Source organism: Oryctolagus cuniculus, chromosome 3 (assembly GCF_051225735.1).
Source record: "Oryctolagus cuniculus isolate XC-2025 breed Fujian yellow rabbit chromosome 3, ASM5122573v1, whole genome shotgun sequence".
In the NCBI taxonomy this organism is placed as follows: domain Eukaryota; kingdom Metazoa; phylum Chordata; class Mammalia; order Lagomorpha; family Leporidae; genus Oryctolagus; species Oryctolagus cuniculus.
The window spans coordinates 172,122,542-172,143,639 of NC_142869.1; the positions used below are offsets into that span (position 1 = coordinate 172,122,542).

Here is a 21,098-nt window from a genome sequence, read left to right on the forward strand (position 1 = left end):
GAGAGTCATAAGGGTCCCCAATAATAGGGCAATTTCCTCAGGATCCAAAGTCATTTGGCGTGACTCTACTGGGTAAAAATGCTAATCTCCTTTTAAGTGGATTACACAGCTATTAAGATTTTGCTGTCCTCCTCAGTCTCTCAGGAACTCTGTGCTCCATAGAGTTCCATTTATTCAAAGGATCATAGCTTATCAGGTGGTCCCTAGACATGGGGATATGAAAAACCAGGTAATGGACCAAATATGCTATATGGGGCAGAGAAAATAGAAAATAGTGCTGGGAGATCTTAGAGAACTGGTGTAATTAACATGAGGCCTAGACAGCATCTCAGCTGCCTCAAAGTTCTCTGGGTTATTTAAAGTGGAGAGAAGGTGGTAATAGGGCAATGTGTGTTGTAAACAATTTCATAAATGTATATTGTGCACCTTGATCTTTGAAAATTATCTAGTAGGAGTTCAGGAATTATACAAAAGTAGGAAAAAAGTGCCAGAGTGGATAAATAAGTGCAGTGTTAAAAATAAGGCAAGCAGAATGAGTCAGCCTTCAGACTGATGATTTGCACAATCCCATCCTCCTTCAGGGCCCAAAATTATCTTCTGCTGGACTCCTCCACCTAGTCCACCATCATGGCTGCCATAGAGAACAGCTGGTGGCCCATGCATTGGTAACTGGGGTTACACTTTCAGCTCTAAGTCCCTCTCCCCTGTGAGTCTGTGAAAACCTCTCAGGGGGAAAAGCACAGCTGCCTGTTAGCTTCAGTAGGATAAGAATCGTCCCTAATTAAACTCTTATGGATTTGATTTAAAACTCCATTTGACCAGATTATTCACCAGCTTAAGGCAGTGGTTGATTATAGGCAAAGTATACCTTGAAGCTTTGTGAGTCACACCCTCCTTCAGGCCTCATCAGCCTCCCCAAAGGCATACAGTGTGTGTCTTCTTAAAGAAAGCTGAAAATCCTTCACCACTTGACTCCTTCCTGCTTGCGGCTCCTTCTTAAATCATGGAGAGGCTGGCTGGATTCCAGGTGTAAATTACAATTCTTGCTCCAGTTACTTTCAATCCTGACTTCTGAACCTGCAAAAGCTGCCACCTGGTTTGAGTCAGATCATAAAGGCCACAGCTTCTACCTTGCTAGGAAGTGAGTTGTAGTGAGCAGGAAGATGGGCCAGGGCACTGGGTAAGTCATCTGTCTGTTTTACAGTGAGTGCTGTGGGGGAGCGAGCTTTGGGGACTTTTCCTGATTTGGGTTCCATGATTACAGACAGGAAGACCACTTATGAGTCTTTCCCTGTTTATATTCGTCCTTGTTACCTGGTGAGGTAAAGAAAAAGATGGTGGTAACTGCTTATAAAAGGTTGTTTAAGAAAAGGATGTTGGTAAATGCTTCCCGTTTAGTCTCAGTCCAATTGTCTGCCAATGCTTGTATTTAGACTCAATGCATGGTACCGCTGTCTTTGAAGTAGGGTTTCATGAAAGTGGGAGGACAATGTAGGTGGGACTCCAAATCAGGTGCTTATCAAGGAGCTATAATTTAACTGATACTAATACGAAGGGGAATTGTGATCCAGTGGGGAGTAGAATGTTGTTTTGTTTGTTTTAAAGAGCTGGCATTTCCTAGTTACCGCTAAGGCTTATTTTGAGAGGTGTGTCATAGCATTTAATTACTTTTCCTCCTCATCTGTCAAATCAACTTATTTAGGGGCATGCAAAAGATAATGCAAAATGTATGGCTAACCATCATTAACATTCATTATTGGTATGCTTTGAGGTAAGAATGCTTATGTTATTAAAATAAGTGACAATGATGAAGTGACCTCACGGGCTTAGGGATTCTCTTCTATGGAGGAGAGATATAGTTCTTGCGGACTGAGACTAGATTTATCAAGGATACGAAGCCATTTTTGTATGAAAACCCAACTCATGCTGTTTTGACCTGTAAGAACATAACCAAAGTAGAAATCCTGATTCCTTGTCCTGCTTCCATCACCATCTTTTTGGTGGTCTGAGTAATGGCCAGATCCTATGCATTTTTTCTTTAAATGTTGGAGAACACTATGAAGAACATTTGAATTAGTTCCTTTTTATGAGCTTCACCCTAAAAAAGTCAATTATCTTACTACAGTAGATAAAGCTCTGAGAAGCAATGATTTCTATATAAGCTTAATCTAATTATGAGGATAAAGTGCGCATTGGCTGCAGTGTGGGAAGCAGTGTGCTAGTAATTTATTTTCCCTCAACCCTTCGAGCTAAATCCTTTATGTGCCACATTATAAGCAGAGAAACTAAGGCTTAAAGAGTTTGAGTAGTTTGGTTGAGGCCATACCACTAAGTAGCAGGGTTAGGACTAAAATGCTGATTTGTCTCAGTTTCTATCCTTAACCTTTGATCTATGCGAGAGTTCTTTCCCACTGGACTTTGGAGAAACTGGTCTAGAGGATAAATTTCGTGTGATGTAAACTTATTGGTAGCAGTTTGCTGTGTAAAGATACTGCAGGAAGTTTTCGGAGACATTGAATTAAGAGAGAAGTTTACTTTGGTGTAAAAAGTTTTGAAATCCATGTATATAGTATGTGTTTTCATGAACTTTTTGATGATCCCCTCATATTTAAAAGCTTCTTAAGTTATAAGAGATGGTGAAAAATGCCACAGTAAGTATGGCTGCGGTATACCTGCTATTCTTCCTGGATGTCCACTTAAGAAAATGATGTATTTGTCTACCTGCCTCTAGATGAGTCCTGCCACTGATGTATGCTGTCATTTGATACTACGATCCATTACCTGCCAACAACCCCTAGTATCCTGAGAGCTATTCCGACTGTCATTCCCATAAAGTGTTCGTATCCCAGGTAAGGTGACTCCATAGCTGCTACTACCGAGCCACACCTCCTTCCTTTATCTGGCTTCATGTTTTTAATAGGGAAGCAGATGAATGACTTTGGCCCCAGCTCACCAAGGATCATGAGGACAGTCTGGATTTCTTTAAGTCCTAATTAGTCTCACTTGGTTCACAGCCTCCAGCAAAATTGCCTAATTGATTTTTTTTAAATCACCAAGTGCTGTGGCAATTACCATAATATTGTGACAGTGCTAAAACAATGTAGCTCAGCTGAAATTCAAAAGCACTCTCTGGAGAGAAGAGTGGAAGCTTTTGGTTGAGCAGGTTCTGAACTTTCTGTTCTATTTGACGCCAATACGGGACAGAGAGGTCAAATGGAGCTCAGCCTTCCATTCTAGGGCAAATCATCAATCCGTCACTGCAGTGCCAGGACGCTTGTTAGCTCTGGAGCTGAGATGCCCCTTTCCATATGCTCTTGTTCAACAGCCTGTGACCTGGTGTCTCGACTGACTTGATGGATAACGAATGAGATCCTGTCACTGAGGGCTACCCCCAGCTCAGTGAAATGATGGTTCATATTAGGCATTTCAGTCCCCTTTCCCGTCTGCTTTTCTGTAAATCCTGGAGTTTTTCTCACAGGTCTCTTGGATTTAGAACTTATGTGGAGAATATACTGTATGTGGAAGGAGCATGAGCTGCGGATGTCAGTTTTTTCTCTGCAGAAGGGAAAATAACAATTTCTTCAGATTAGAATTTTTAAGTATGGTAACAGACTAAAGTCCTTGGATCATGAACTTGAACTTTTTAGAAAGAAAGATAAATGTGTTTTTTTTTTTTTTTTTTTTTTTTGGCTGGTGGGGATTATTTTAGACTTATATACAGGTGTAACAAGTAAGGGAGCATATGTGCAATTTATCCAGTGTTATCAAGTAACACCTTGTGAAACTGTAGTATACAACAATCAGAATTTTGCCCTTTAATGGGCAACCCAGTCTAGATGATGGTCAGATTGAACCTGAGATTCTGTCAGCTCCTGTCTGTGCTTCCTTGAGCTCAGAGGGCCCTGCAGAAGCAGATACCAGGAACAAAATTAGAGAATGGCAAGGAAAGGTGTGTGTTGGGGAAAGGTGTACAGGCAACTCCGGTATATTTACACAATGAGAGGTGATTAGGTAGAAAACCCATGACCTTATTGGCTATGGAGTGCTTTCACTGTAAGGCTGAGGAAATAGGGTTCTGGGGAAGATTTGACTAGAATTCAGTAACTCAGGATGATTGCCCAGGAGCAGTGAGCATTGTCTCTTCTTATGGGCGGTAGTTGGTAAGGGAAATTGGTGGGGTTCATCAGTCATCCAGGCTTCCTGAATTCGGATGGTACCTTGAATGTAGAGAGTGGGGAACATGAGAAAAGTGAATTGAATGGCAGTGATTATAGGTGTCAAGGGGCCGGGGCATAAAATAAAGGGTTCAAAATTTCTAAATCTTGTGTTTTTATGGCAATAGTGACCTATTAAGTGAATTTTTTTTAAAAAAAATTTTATTTGGGAAGGAGGAAAGCTTGATTTTGAGCATTATGAAGGGACTACTGGGAATACTTCGAATTAACCAGGTGCCTGACTGAGACAATATAGTGGGAGGACAGACTTCATTCTGTGTTGTGTGTCTAGCACCCATTGGACACTTTGGCTTTAAATGACTTCAATGAGTTGGAAGGAAACTACCAGAGTTTTTAATGGGGTTACCTAATAGGTCGAACTTTAGCATAAATTCAAGTGGTTTTATGTTTTCCGTTGTGTTTAAGAATCCTGGATCACATCACCATGTCCCCTGATGAAACCTTTTTATGGACTCTACAGTCTCCTGCTCATTTTGGCTATTGGGGCAATCTTTCATTAAAATGTCTAGGTACTAACATACGAACCTGCAAGATGTCACAATTTCTACTCCTCATCTCTTCTGACCCCCAGAATACATAAGAAAGGGGTATAATCTGTTTTCTTATATTTTCTGATCTTTCCCTCTTTCTCTTTGTGCCCAGCCTGAAAATCTGCAAGACAATCCCGTGCGAGGGAAGGGAAACAAATGGATGACAGAAAAGGTAGTTAATGTTTACCTGGCTGTCGTCTGGGGCAGTTTTCCATGTGGCAGATGCCCAAAGAGGGGCTGTCTTCTGACCGCATTGTTTTTATTATATATTATATATACATTATGGGGGTTCTGAACCCATCTCTTTAGAGCTGTCTTCTAAACTGCTTTGTTTCTTTGGAAATATAGTTTTACTGACTAGAATATATCTTATGCCCCCAGCTCCTGCCCAAGCAGAGCTGTCCAATCTGAACCCCCTTATTGTTCATCATGGCCAATAAACAAATTCACAAGATGTGGTTAAAGTGTCCAGGGCCTGACCTCATGCATTTTGTTCCTCCAAGCTGCAGAAGTGAACATCAAGTACTTTCTCTTCCTGCCTTGCCATCCGGCTGTTAAATAAATCTCTCCCCTCAAAGAATCCAGCCTAGAGGTAGGCATCAGCCTCTCTGATAGTTTGTTCCTGCTCTGGTTTGCATACTTTACTCCCCTAAAATTTATGTTCCGGAATCTTGGCTCTGGGTGTGGTGAAAACTTTAAAGTTCAGATCTGATGGAAGATAACCAGGATTAATTTGGTCCTGAGGGAATGGATTAATGCCATGTGGCAGGAGTGGATTAGTTCCCGTGAGCGTAGACTGTTATACAAAGACCCAGCCTGGTCCCTCTTTGGTCTCTTGCTTCCTGTCTTACCATGTGACCTCTTTCCCTTTCATACATGTTCCCACCATGAGCTGTCTGCCAGATTGTGACATACCCATACCCAAGGACTGTCAAACTTTAGATTTTTCAACCTAAATTAAACAAAGTACACAGCCTCAGGTATTTTGTTACAGCAACAGAAAATGGACTAAGACAGTCCCCAGGTTTCAATGTCAGATCTACAGCTCTCACAGATATGGACTTAGGTCTGAGTTTCAGAAGCTCTGCAGGTACTCGATAGTCTGTTTTCTTCCAGACCCCTCCATATCTTGAAGGGTATGTCTCAGTGCCATTGTCCCTTGGCCCGGAAGAAGGAATGGCAGAAATGTAGCACAAACACCCTATGATTCCATGATTCTCCACTGAAAAGTCTAGTTAGGGCTGAAGGTAGCAGGGAAAGAGATAAAATTCATTGCAGTAAATTCTGTGAGGATGTGTCTGCTAATTTTTCTTTATGAGGATGTTAATTTTTTTGTCGTCTTCTTCTTTTTTTTTTTTTTTTTTTTTGACAGGCAGAGTGGACAGTGAGAGAGAGAGAGACAGAGAGAAAGGTCTTCCTTTGCTGTTGGTTCACCCTCCAATGGCTGCTGCGGCCGGCGCACTGCGGCCGGCGCACCGCGCTGATCTGAAGCCAGGAGCCAGGTACTTATCCTGGTCTCCCATGGGGTGCAGGGCCCAAGCACTTGGGCCATCCTCCACTGCACTCCCAGGCCACAGCAGAGAGCTGGCCTGGAAGAGGGGCAACCGGGACAGAATCCGGCGCCCCGACCGGGACTAGAACCCGGTGTGCTGGCACCGCAAGGCAGAGGATTAGCCTAGTGAGCCGCGGCACCGGCCTTTTTTGTCTTCTAAAGCTTTAGCTGAAATTGAGAGATAACAGTAAGAACCCATTCAATGTCTTAGTTCATGTTTATTCAGCCAACATAATTTACTGGGTCTAAATAAGTGCTAGGTACTGTTCCAAGTACTGAGGATCACAGACAATATCTTTGCTTTCATTGAAGTTACCCGCTTTGTGGAGAGGAGATGAAGCTTCACCAAAACCAGCAATGAGCAAGTAGGAAAATAGCAAATGCATATTCATGTAAAGAAAAAAGATCCATCAGAGGGCTGAATTAACCCAGAGGAGTTAAAGCAAGCTAAAAGGAGAGGTCAAAGTATTCACTTGGGATGTTGAGACCTTTGGTTTAGTTAAGGCTCACGCTGTAGAGCTAGGGTGAGCAAACTACGATGAGCTAAACTGAACTTGCTGTCTGTTGGTGTGAAGTTGTATTGGGACCTTGTCATGCTCACTTTGTCTTATGATTGCTTTCCTGTAATACCTACAGAGTTTGTTAGATGCGATTGAGACTCTATTGTTTGTAATTCTAAAATACTACATTCTTGTGCATTCTAGAAGAACTTTGTTGACTCTGCCTGCATTTAAAATATGCTGTGGTATAAAAATACTCAAAGCACTTAAATAACCTACCCAACTAAAATTATTTTTATTCACCATTGAATTATGGAGACATATTCTTAATGCTTATAAATTCAAGCTAGAGTCATTGAATTCCTACCTGTAGTTGCTTCATACTGATTAGAATACTTAGTAAACCTGTTTATTGAATGAGTATCTGGAAACCATGGTAGAAGACCTTGGCTGCCTGATGGCTATAGTCTATTTTTCATTAATTACGATATTTATTGATTTAGATTATCCAGAATCTGTCATAAATAGCAGAGCATTTTCACAGCAAATTTAAGAGGTGTGATGATTCGGATGGCCCAAGGTTTGTGCCAAGGAGCACTTTCAGAGATGCACAAGACCATTTTCCTTGCACATCTACTTTCTGCTCTTGTCAGGCTTCTGTGAAATATGTTTAAATGTTTTGCCTTTCTAATTTGTGTCCTTTTATAAAATGTTTGTCAAATGTTGATTCCCTTCCATAATGGGGCTGGCATGCAGCTGAGGGCTGTTTTGTTCCACAACTTTGATTCATGCGGCTCCTGCTGCTGCCAATGGACTCCTTTGTGTACCAGCTTCATCTGCTGACCCCAATTCAGTGCTGGGAACACAGTTTTAGTGGCTGCAGCTGGAGGACCACAGTCCTCTTCCTGATGTAAGTTGTATGCTATAGGACTTTTCATCTGTGGTCTCAGTGCATTTTGCTAGGGTTCTCTTTGAAGTAACACAACCCTATTATGGAAGGTTTAATTACATTCATTCTTTGTGCACAGTAGTAAGCAACAGGTAAAGGAATTTGTTCAAGTTCACATAAGAAGTTCTCAGTTATCCTCAAACCAAAGTATACAGTGCTGTGTTTTTCCTATCAAATATGCAAATGTGATGTGTCCTTTTATGTGGTCACAATCGTTTCTCTTCTGATTTCCATTATTTCACCTCTGGTTAACAACTCTCTTTACACCCACCAATCTCCCTCTAGTGTTCTGGGTCTTTTCCCCTAATGTAATCTGCATTGTTCATACCAAGTAATGCACTTTTACTTACTCAGCTCTTTCCACAGGGATTCCTAGATGCATTCAAACAGGCATAGGTGTCCATTTTCTGTTGTGCTACAGATCTAAGCCCTCAGAACCCCGTCTTTGTGGAAAGTTTCCAGTATTCCCTGACTCACCTCAGGTCGTACTCACTGTCTCTGGTCTTTCTGTCATACTTTCATTATTCTTGGCCTTAATTTATACATCATCAGTTTCTTTATCCATTATTTTTTCTTCTTGCTTCTGGCTGATTCATGACCTACTCTGTTTCCCTATAAATTATACTCATTTCTATTTCCTCCATTTCTCGATATATTTTATTATGGTAAGAAACACATAACGTTGGCCATTGTAACAATTTTTTTAAAAAAATATTTATTCGAAAGGCAGAGAGACAGAGGTCTTCCACCTGCCAATTTACTCCCTAAATGGCTACAATAGGATAGGCTGGGCAAGGCTGCACCCAGCAGGAGCAACCTCCACCTGAGTCTCTACATGTGGGTGGCAGGGGCCCAAGCACTTGGGCCATCTTCCACTGCTTTCACAGGAGCATTATCAGGGAGCCAGGTTGGAAGTGAGGCACCCAGAATTTGAACTGGTGCTTTTGTGGGATGCTAGCAAAGCAAGTGGCAGCTTAAACTGCTGTGCCACGTCAGTCAGTCCTCAGCATAAGCATTTTAACATTAGTGGTATTTAATCAATCCATGAAGTGTTGCAGTCACTACTCCCATCCATCTGTGTAACACTTTATACCTTGTAAAACTGATGCTCTATGCCTGTGAAATTATAACTCCCTCTTCACCCTTTTCCTCAGTCCCTGGTAACCACCATTTGTATTTCTATTTCTGTGACTGAGAAAACCAAGTACCTCATAGAAGAGAAATCATAAAAAATTTCTTTGTGACTGGATTATTTCACTTAGCATAATATTTGCATGGTTTTTCCATGTCATAGCATGCTTAAGAATTTCCTTTTTACTGTTGGATCAGTATTACACTGTATATACACATAATACACAGTATTATACTATATATACACACTGCATTTTGCCTATTCTTTAATCAATCTCTAGATACTTCAGTTCCAGCCATGTTTTAACTATTGTGTTAACCCTACTCTGAACATTGGTATGCAAATACCTTTGAGACCCTGCTTTTGGTGCTTTTGAGTGTATATCCAGAAGTGGAGTTGCTGATTCATACAGTAATTATACTTTTCCTTCTCTGAGGAACCATCTCCTACTTTCCACAGTGGCTATACCATTTTACATTCCCATTGATAGTGCAAAGCATTCCAATTTCTTCACTTCTCTGCCAACACTAGTTATTTTCTGTTACCTTTAATCATAGACATCCTAACAGGTGTGAGATAGTTTCTTGCTGTAGTTGATTATTTTTTTCTTCTGTCATAAACCTGAAATTCATTTTTTTCAAAATATAGACTGTAACCCCACAGAAATCACAACTCTGACAAGTTCTTTGAAGCAGAAAAAGCGTGAGGGTAAGTAATAATGGGATTTGATCTAAATAGGAAATTATCACATAAAACCATGGTCAGAGTGGTACAGTACAATATATTTGTTACAATCCATATACAATACATCCTTAATTTAATTAAGATGACTAGAAATATGATGAGTCTTCAAAGAGTTCACAGAAAATGGAATTAAAATATAATATGCATTTTCTGTGAGCTTTTTGAAGATCCCTCATACATGCACTAATTTGGCCCATCATTTTTTCTTTCATCTAATACCAAGGACCTAATCTAATCTAATCTATCCAACCTTTTTTTTTTTTATTTTTAAGGTGAAAAAATTTCATGTATTTTCATTTATATGGATTTAGGAGCATGGTAATACTTAACACCACACCCTCCCTCCTGCCCATGTTCCCAACTTATTTCCTCCTTTCTGACCCATTCCTTCATTTAATTTTTATGCTGATCTACTCTATTTTGTACTCATATGAAAATCTACAATAAGAATCCAACAATTAGTAATAAGATAAAAAAACACTGTTCCTCAACAGTAAAGACAAGGGCTGACAACAGTATTCAAATCTTAAAATGTCAATTTTACTCATATATTACAATTTTCGTTACTCAGTTACCCCAGATTAAGGAAGACATGGTATTTGTCTTTTGGGGACTGGCTTATTTCACTAAGTATAATGGTTTCTAGTTGCAATCATTTTGTTTCAAAGGACAGGATTCCATTCTTTTTTTTACCATTGAATGGTATTCTATTTTTTATTCTGCATTTTCTTTATCTAGTCAAAGAATGATGGACATCTGGGTTGATTCCACATCTTCACTATTGTGAATTGAGCTGTAATAAACATAGGGGTTCAGATAACTCTTTGATATGCTGATTTCATTTTGCTTGGGTATATTCCCAGGAATGGGATGGCTGGGCCATAAGATACATCTATTTTCAGCTTTCTAAGGTATCCCGATGCTGTCTTCCACAATGCTATACTAGTTTACATTCCTACCAACAGTGGATTAGGTCCCACATCCTCACCAGCATTAATTATTTGTTGATTTCTATATGAAAGCCATTCTACCTGGGGTGGGGTGAAACCTCATTGTGGTCTTGAATTACATTTTCCTGATGTAGTGATCTTGACTATTTTTTCATGTATCTGTTGTCCATTTGTATTTCCTCTTGTGAAAAATTCCTGTTCAAGTCATTGGCCCATTTCTTAATTGGATTTTTTGTTTTGTTGTTGTTGAGATTAAGGTCATTATAGGTTATGGATATTAACTCTTTATCAGTTTCACAATTATCAAATAGTTTCTCCCACTGTGTTGGCTGCCTCTTCACTTTTCTGATTGTTTACTTTGCAGTGCAGAAACTTCTCAGCTTGACGTAATCCAATTTGTCTATTTTGGCTTTGACTGCACTTCTAGAGTCTTTTCCATGAAGTTTTTGCCTATGACAATGTCTTGCAGAGTTTCCCCTATGTTCTTCTCTAGTAATTTGATGATAGATTTAGTTCATAGATTTAGATCTTTGATCCCTCTTGAGTAGTGGTCTTGCTTCATACATCTACATGTGGAGACGCAATTTTCCCAGCACGATTTGCTGAAGAGATTGTCCTTTCTCCAGCGATTGATTTTTATTTCCTTTGTCGAATAAGGTTGTAGAAGCATTGGTTGGCTTCTCGAGTTTCTATTTTGTTCTGTTGGTCTACAAGTCTGTTTTTCTGCAGGTAACAGGCTGTTTTTATTATAACTGCCCTGTAGTATTTCTTGAAATCTGGTATTGTGATGCCTCAAGCTTTATTTTTGCATTTAAGATTACTTTAGCTATTTGGGGTTTCTTATGTTTGCATATGAATTTCAGCATTGTGTTTTCTAGATCTGAGAATCAGATTTTGAATCAGACTGTTCTTACAAGTTTTTTCATAGTCATGGCATTATGTATACAAAGGCTATTATTTTTTGTGATAATTTTATATCCTGCAACTTTACAGAACTCTTCTATGAGTTCCAATAGTCTCTTAGTGGAGTTTTTTGGTCCCCTTTTATATAAAATCATGCCATCTGCAAACTGGGATAATTTGACTTTTTCCTTTACAATTTATATCTATTTGATTTCTTTTTCTTGCATAATGGTTCTGGCTAAAACTTCCAGGACTGTATTGAGTTAACAGTGGTGAAAGTGGGCATTCTTGTTTGTTTCCAGATCTTAGTGGAAATTATTCCAACTTTTCCCCCTTCAGATGATGCTGACTGTGAGTTTGTCATAAATTTATTTGTCTGTGTTGAGGAATGTTCCTTCTATACCCAATTTGCTTAAAATTTTTATCATAAAAGAATGCTGTATTTTATCAAATGCTTTCTCTGCATCTATTGAAATTATCATATGGTTTTTATTATTTAGTTTGTTAAAGTGTTGTATCACACTTATTGATTTGCTTATGTTGAACCAACCATTCCTGCATACCAGAGATAAATCATGTTTGGATTAAGTGAGTGATCTTTCTGCTGTGTTGTTGGATTTGATCATATAGTGTTTTGTTGATGATTTCTGCATGTAATGTTCATCGGGGGTATTGGTCCATAGTTCTTTTTTTGTTGTTGTTGTTGTTGTCTCTTTTTCTGATTTTGTAACTAAGGTGATGCTGGCCTCATAGAAGGAGTTTTGGAGGATTCCCTCTAATTTAATTGTTTTGAATAGTTTGAGAAGAACTGGAATTAGTTTTTTAAAATTCTTGTAGAATTCAGCAGTGAAACCATCTGGTCCTGGGCTTTTCTTTATTGGAAGGGTCTTTATTACTGATTCAATCTTCAATCTCCATCTTTTTTTTAAAGATTTTATTTATTTATTTGACAGAGTTACAGAGAGAGAAAGAGAAAAAGGTCTTCCTTCGTTGGTTCACTCCTCAAATAGCTGCAATGGCTGGAGCTGCGCTGATACAAAGCCAGGAGCCAGGCACTTCTTCCCGGCCTCCCATGCGGGGGCAGAGGCCCAAGCATGTGGGCCATCCTCCACTGCTATCACAGGCCACAGCAGAAAGTTGGACTGGCAGAGGAGCAACCAGAACTAGAACCGGCCCCATATGGGGTGCCGGCGCCACAGGTGGAGGATTAACCCAGTGTGCCATAGTGCTGGCCCCTCAATCTCCATCTTAATTGTTCATCTGTTTGTGTTTTATTTCTTCATGACTCAATTTTGGTAGATTGTATGTGTCCAGGAATCTATTCATTTCTTCTAAATTTTCCAATTTGCTGGTATATAGCTGTTTGTAGTAATTGATGATTCTTTTATTTATATGCTTTCCTTTGTTGCATCTTTTTTTTTCATCTCTGATTTTATTAACTTGGGTCGTCTTTTTTTTGTAAGTTGGGCTGATGCTATATCAATTTTATTATTTCATTGTAGTTTACTTTCATTTCCTTCATAATTAGTGATATTGAACATCTTTTAATCTACATATGAGCCATTTTAGGCTTTCTTTAGAGAAATTATTCAAGTCCTTTCCTCATTTTCTAATTAGGCTATATATATATACACATATATATATATAAAGTTTAGTTTTAAAGGTTCTTCTTTTTTATATCATAGATATTAGCACCTTATTAGGTAGATTATTTGCAAACATTTTTCTCCCATTCTATCACTTGCCTTTTTAGTCTGTTGATGCTGTCTTTTGATATACAAATTAAAAAATTCTAATGAAGTTAAAATTTATCTTTTTCTTTTGTTGCCTATGCCTTTGGTGTCAGATCCAATAAGTCATTGCAAAATCCAATGTCATTAAGCTATCATCCTATGTTTTATTCTAAGTTTTATAGTTTAAAGTTTTCCATTTAGGTCTTTGATCCATCCTGAGTTAATTTTTGTGTATCATGTTAGGCAAATGTCTAATTTTATTCTGTCACATGTAGATACCTAGTTTCTGGAACTCCATTTGTTGAAAAGACTGTCTTGAAACATTAAATTATCTTGGAACTCTTATAAAAAATCATTGTATCATATGTACTAGGGTTTATTTCTGGGCTGCCTTTTATTCCATTGATCTATATTTCTCCATACCTGTACCATACTGTTTATGTTTGTGTGGTGGAAAATTTTCAAATCACGGTATGTGAATCTTCTGGCTTTGGGCTTTGTTTTTCTTATAGATTATTGTGGCTTTTCTGAATTTCTTGATTCTATATGAATTTTAGGTTGTGTTTTTTCTGTAAAAATCATCACTGAGATTTTGATAGGAATTGCACATTCCTGGATTATAAAGAAACAGAAGAACAGGGGATCTTTCCTAAATGACTTTTGTGAATATTTATAATATATTTGTAAACTCAGGCTTAAGGAAAATCATTGCTAGGATGGCACTGATGGTGTCAGTCAGATATGTCTGGAAAGTCAGACAAAAAATAAGAAAATACTGTAAGTTTTCTAGCTAATGTGATCTTTCAGTTTAGAAACATGTAACATGAGAACAGTATTAAATTGAACCTCAGGCTGGGGCTAACATTGTGGCATAGCTGTTAACGCTGCTGCCTTCAACACAGTCATCCCATGAGGCTGTAGGTTTGTGTTGTGGCTGCTCCACTTTCCACCCAGCTTCCTGCTAATGGCATGGGAAAAGCAGTGGATGATGGCCCAAGTGTTTTGAACTCTGCCACTCACATGGGAGACCCAAACGAAGCTTCTTGCTCCCAGTTTTGACCTGGCCTGGCCTAGCCCTGACATTTGTGGCCATCTTTCAAGTGAACCAGCAGATGGAAGATCTTCCTCTCTCACCCTCTTGTTCCATAACTCTTTCAAATAAATCTTTAAAATAATTGAAGATGAGGCTACCTTTAAAAAAAAAAAAAAAAAAACAACCTCTATTCCTTGTTAGTTTTCATCCCTAGTTGCTGTATTACTTGTCATATCCTTTTCAGTGTAATTACCTACATGTAATAAAGATGATGTCGGTGTGTTCTGACGAAGAGCAAATTGGGACTCACCCTACCTTCTCCCAATTCAGAGCTATAAACTCATTGAAATACTCACTTTTTAGTAATGTGAATCATTGCCTTAAATGATTACACTGCAACATAAAACGCTGTGCTGCCTAAACTACGTGTCTGATTCATTCTAAGCCATGATTCTTATGTTCTGTTTGTGTCCAATCCAATGACACTGGCCTTATCGTTGGTATCAGTAACACACTACATGGCTACAGGGCAAATGTGAAGTAAATCTTATTTTCGGTGATGGCAATGTTTGTTGTCTCACACATTTAGACAAAGTGCTGGACTATATCTTTTCACATATTTTCTTTCAATGGAATGCTCTTATTAAGCGTAAACACATATTTTATGTATGCTGTCAAATACAATTATACTAAGTTTTAGCTCTGATTTCTCAATTCAGATTCAAAGACTATGGAAACTAGAAGGAATCAAGAAGATTATATTGTTGTAAATGTCTCATTTCATTTATGGGCAAGCAGACCTCACAAATGTCAAACATACAAAAGCATGCAACCAAATCTTGGAATTTTTATATTATATAAAACGAATTTTTGCTTTGGAATTTAAATACATTTATAGAATTCATGCATTGTTTGTGCTAGTCATTTGGGGTTATTTAATTTTGGTGGTAGCATGACATGATTAAAGAAATAAATTTAGAATATCATGCACAGTAGAAGCCTAACATTTGATCTTCAGCATATACTTGATTTTATTAGATTTAGTCATGTCAGACATTTATAAAATTGGGCAAAATATCGAGGGTAATATAAAGGCAGAATTCATCTTGCTTGGGAGGAAAGTTCTCTGTATTTGCCATTTCAACAAATTGTTCAGTTTGCATGTTGGGAACCAAAGGCAAAAAGAATACTTAATTGTGATGCTAGAAATTTCATCACAAAATTCAAAGGAATTAATTGCTAGAGCATGAACTCGATCATCTCAGAATAATGTCAATATTGTTCATTTTATTTCCTCGTGTTTTGGGTGCTGAAAATAGTCACACCTTTAGGTCAGGAGTGACAAGGGAATAACGGGTAGGATATTGCAACAGACAAAGAACACCAGATGGCCTTATGTTCCTGATAGTCTTCGAATTAGAAATGTAAGTCTGCAGAGGAATGTTTCTACTCAGACAGCCTGCTATGGAAGCCTTTTATTTCCACTCAAACTTTTAGTGTAATGGCTGCAATTTACTTGCCATGTTCTTTATCTTGAGTCTTCCCTTCCCCGTCACTTACGCTTAGGGGTGTGTGTGTGTATGAAATGTTTTCCCTTCTAGTCACCCGTCTGCTGCTTGCTCAGCTCCAGCTAGGTAGCAAATGCCTCTCTGAAATCAAACACTGTATTCCAAGCCACGTATCACACGACAACAGTGAACTTGTCAGGTGGGAGGAAGGAAAGGTAGCTAATTTTAAAGTATGGAAGCTGTAATTTGGACACAAATAGGTTGGTAATAATCCCTGAAAGTACCTGCCATTCAGGATAAGAAAAAAGCCAAACAAGCAAATGGTTATAATAAAAGGTAGTCCTGGTTGCAGGCTCTGGAGGTGGGAAGGAACTAAGCAGCTTTCCCGCCATGAAATGGAAGTGAGAAGACTGTTCAGGGCCGGGACGCACATTGCAGGGAGGAAGGAATTCTGACTTCCAGGAGGCCTCATCCACTGTGGGCAGGATTTTACTGCCCCTGACTCTTGTCTCCCGGTCATTCTTTCTGCTTGCTTTGTGACACTCCTATTCTCCGCATCAGACCACCGTGTTTCCTCACTCTGATAACACTTGCTGCCAGCTCCCTTGTTCCCCTTGACTTCTAGTCCCTAAGATAATCACACTTTACTTCAGATGTCCCTGACGTGGAAGATTATTGGGTGTTCCAACCATGTAGTTTAATCCTATAACCTTTGCAGTGTAATTACCTGCATGTAATAAAGATGATGTCGGTGTGTTCTGATGAAGAGAAAATTGGGACTCGCCCTACCTTCTCCATGCAGAGCTATAAACTCATTGAAATACTCACTTTTTAGTAATCACATTACACGATTGACTTCCCTTATCTCATATTCATGTGTTATTTCCAAAATATATTTTGATTTATGATCTTACATATTGGAATAATATTACATGGATTTCTATTTAATTTGGGTAGATTTTGAAGGCTTTTTTTGGATCAAAAATTGAACACTGAATTCTACCACATGATGGAAGAGGTACTAGCAGCAGACATCTTGACTGTTTGGATGCTTTTGATCATTTGGAAAAAAGACGTTGACTTATTTTAGTGTTCAACAATATGCCAAAAATTGTGGATACTTAACCAAGCACTGTGATGTAGAAGACAATCCTCACAGCCTCATGTATGTGTCATACATTTGACTAGAGTATTATATTCCAGGAAATATAAAAACATTTTTTTACTTTAGATGCTTGTTGATGAATAAGGAAATACAGATAGTGGTATAAGACATACCTTCTTTTTCCAGTTCACTTAATTCAAAAATTCCTGCACTTGGGGCTGGTGCTGTGGCATAGTAGGCTAAGCTTCTGCCTGTGGTGCCATATGGGCACCAGTTCCTGGCTCCTGGCTTTGCATGGGCTCAGCTCAGGCCATTGTGGCCATTTGGGGAGCTAACCAGTGGAAGAAAGATCTTTCTGTCTCTCCCTCTATCTGTCTATAACTCTACCTCTCAAATAAATACATAATCTTTAAACATTGATCATGTGTAGAAAATTCTTTTAATATATACTCTACCCATATTGCTTGTATTACTTTTGAAGAAATCTCAGATCATCTTTCCATCTCTAAATATTTTATTATATATTTCTAGTAGATAAGGTGTCTTTGTTTAAAAAATGCAAATGATTGTTACATGTAAAAAGCATTGGCTGTAATTTCTTTGTTCCATCAGCTATTTAGGTAGTGTCCACACTTCTGAGATTGTCTTTTATATTTTTTGCTCTCTAAAAATATCTTGAGTCAGGCCGCAAATAAAGTACTTAAATCGCCACTAGTTGACATGTCTCTTGTCTCTCAGGGACTGTTTTTACTCTATCTTTGTATTTTTTCTGTTTAAAAAAATATTTTCAAAGAATCCAGATTATTTTGTTGTCCTTTAGAGTTTCCTACAGTCTGGATTTCTGATTGCATCCACATCGTGTCACTGAATATGTTCCATATGTTTCTCTATCCTTTAAATAATAATTCATGAGTTGGATGCAGATACTTGATTAAATTCAGATTTATATGTTTTTATCTACTTTTGGATAGTGTTGTGTTGTATTCTTCCATCAGAAGGTGCATGATGTTTGGTCACTTTTCTTTTTGTGATATTAGCAGCCACTGGTGATCAATGCATATACGTATTAATCTGTATACATTGTATTTTGGTCATATGCTAATTATGCCATTTATTTTCCTTTCATTAGTTTGAATGCTTATGTAAAAAGCTACAATCCTTAAATTGTTGGGTTACCATTAACAGGAGACTGAATATGAAAATCAGGATGAATACTTAACTTTCCTTTTATATACCACTTTTCAAAATGAGAGAATTCCCTAGCATCTTGGTGGGGTGTGTAGGTTGTATTTAATTAGCGTCATTATTTGCTGATGCACTTAAATGTATAAAAGGTGTTTTGATCATTGCATTTATGATTGTTATTTATTTAAAAGGCAGAATTACAGTGGGAGAAAGGGAGGGGAGGGAGAAAAGAAGAGGAGAGAAAGGGAGGGAGAGAGGGAGGGAGGAAGGGAGAAAGAGAGGGAGGGAGAGGAGGGAGGGAGGAGGAGGGAGGGAGAGAGAGAGAGAGAGGGAGAGAGGAGGAGGGAGGGAGAGAGAGAGAGAGAGGGAGGGAGAGAGGAGGAGGGAGGGAGGGAGAGAGGAGGAGGGAGGGAGGGAGAGGGAGGGATAGGGAGAGAGGGGAGGGAGGGAGGAAGGGAGGGAGGAAGGGAGGGAGAGAGGAGGAGGAGGGATGAGGGGAGAGAAGCAGGGGGAGAGGGAGGACAAGGTAGGGATCCTCTCTTTGAGGAGTTCACTCCTCAAATGACCACAGTGGCTGGGGCTGTGCCAGGTTGAAGCCAGGAGCTGGGAGCTTCTTCCAGGTCTCTCACATGGGCCCAGGGGCCTAAGCGTTTAGCCCATCCTTTGCTGCTTCCTCCGCTGCATCAGGCCGGGAGCTTGATGCGAAGTAGAGCAGCTGGAACTCAAACCAGCTCCTATATGGGATGCCTGCATTGTAGGCAGTGGCTTAATCCTCTACACTGCATTGCTGACCTCTGATTTTTACTTCTGAATTGTCCCTTATTTATCCAGTAGTCATTGTGCTTGGTTCCTCAGTCCTTCTTAGGGAACCCTACTAGACTTTGGGATAACAGAAAGCAATGGAATTATCAGTCACCTTCATATTAAGAGTGGTGAAGAATTTGTAAACATAAGGACAAATAGATCCAACAGTCAAATTTTCAGAGTATCTTCTTGAAAAGACAAGAGGAGGTCAATTTCAGAGACAAATTTTGAGCTTTGCTTTTAAAAACCAGGAACAAGAGCTTTACCATTTAAAATTTTCTTTCACATTCAAAGGTGAAACGTGCAATTGTCCTGATGCACTCCTCTGGGATAATAGAATAGGTTACACTAATAAGTAATAAGAAGGGGGCAGGCATTTCTGTACAGCGTGTTATGCATCTGTGTGGGATGTTGGCATCCCATATTGGAGTGAAGTTTGACTACCAGCTGCTCTGTTTTCCGTCTGGCTCCTTGCTGATGTGTGCCTGGGAAGCAGCATGTGAAGTCCCAAGTACTTGAGTCCTGCCACTCATGTGGGCTACCCAGGTGAACTGTCATTCTTGATCCTCACTTTAGCCTGGCTTTCTCCAGGTTGTTGCAGCTATAGTGGGTGTAGATCAGCAGATGGAAAATCTTCCTTTCTGTCTCCATCTTGCTCTGACACTCTGCCTTTCAAACAAAAAAGTTTATAAACAAATACATCCTTTTTTGAAAAAGGAACAATGCTAATATAGAATTCCAGCCAAATAAAACTATATATATATACAAATATATGAATATATATACACATACATGTGAAATAAAACTCAGTTTTATTCAGTCAGTACAACAAAACGCTGTAAAAGTTACCTTTAGTTAGGTTCATTGTTCTGTGGATTCTGACCATGTATTTAGTTATGTAACTATCACCACAAATAAGACAGAACATTTCATCATGGGAAACATTCCTTCCTCCTCCTTGGTAATGAGTTTTCTCCCTTCTGTCCGTACCTTGGTAACTACTGATCTATTCTGCATTACTGTGACTTTACCTTTCCCATAATATTACATAAATGAAGTCATATACTGTTCAGCTATTGGGTCTGGCTTCCTTTACTTAGTATAATAATGCTTTTGCATGTATTAGTTGACTGCATATTAATTTTATATTTTTAATTGACCCATAAAACTATACACATTTGTGGGGTACAGTATGATACTTTGATATGTGGATACATATGGTAAGGATCAAGACAGTAATTAGCATACCTAACACCTCAAATATATCATTTCTTTGTTGTAAAACATTAAAAATCCTCTTTTCTAGCTATTGGATTTATAGTAAAGTGATGATAGTTAATAATACATGCTTCAAAATAACACTTATAGATGAAACAATTCTTTTTTCAAAGACTTCATAATCAAATAGGGACAAAATCATGCAATTAGAGATAAGTATACAAATTATGCTAAAGCTGTCATCTCACATTAATATAAAATTTTGAACTTTTCTCAGTGATATAACTTATGCTGTCTCCATTTAATTATAATCTTTATGATATCAGATTAATGGGAAAACTTAACTTGAAGATTATGCTAGCAAGTTGTTACTTTCTGGAGAAACCTTAGTGGATAGTGCTTCTCTGATTTAAAGAGTGATATAGCAGGTGAGACAGTAGACAGACTTTCCAAGTTTAGTTGGTAGACTTGGTTTTAAATTTTTATTATTTATTTATTTGACAGGTAGATTTATAGACAGTGAGAGAGAGAGAGAGAGAGAGAGAGAAAGGTCTTCCATATGATGGTTCACTCCCCAAATGGCTGCCACGCCAGAGCTACGCTGATCCAAAGCTAGGAGCCAGGTGCCTCTTCCTGGTCTCCCAAGCAGGTGCAGAGGCCCAAGAACTTGGGCCATCCTCCACTACTTTCCCGGGCCACAGCAGAGAGCTGGACTGGAAGAGAAGCAACCAGGACAAGAACTCGGTGCCCATATGGGATGCCAGTGCTGCAGGTGGAGGATTAACCTAGTGTGCCACGGCGCTGGCCCCAGACTTGGTTTTACAGTATTAAAAATGTATCTAGGGTTATAAGTTAGAATTTCTTGCCCATAGAAAGAGCAATCATTCCCAATATAGAGGTTTGCTTTTACTACACTTAATGAGTATCAGTGGATACACTGATTATTTTTGCTATGATGGATGGCAACAGGGTCAAATCAGCAAACGTGGCAACCTGTTGTCTTTCCTGTGCTGAATG

At 38.8% G+C, this 21,098-nt stretch overlaps 1 long non-coding RNA gene across 25 annotated transcripts in view; it reads left to right on the plus strand.

Moving 5' to 3' along the window:
• Window positions 1–843: 843 nt before the first annotated feature.
• Window positions 844–21,098, plus strand: part of LOC149127602 (uncharacterized) — a 330,118-nt gene continuing 309,863 nt past the window's right edge. For 4 of the 25 annotated variants that reach the window (XR_016231119.1, XR_016231122.1, XR_016231118.1 and 1 more), the window contains exons 1-2: window positions 875–1,180; window positions 2,732–2,849. This is a non-coding gene — a long non-coding RNA (uncharacterized LOC149127602). Of the gene's footprint in view, window positions 1,181–2,731; window positions 2,850–3,325; window positions 3,345–4,877; window positions 4,938–9,546; window positions 9,607–16,726; window positions 16,746–21,098 lie in introns of those variants that run through there. The other 21 variants (XR_016231127.1, XR_016231120.1, XR_016231128.1 and 18 more) reach the window with 19 other exon arrangements.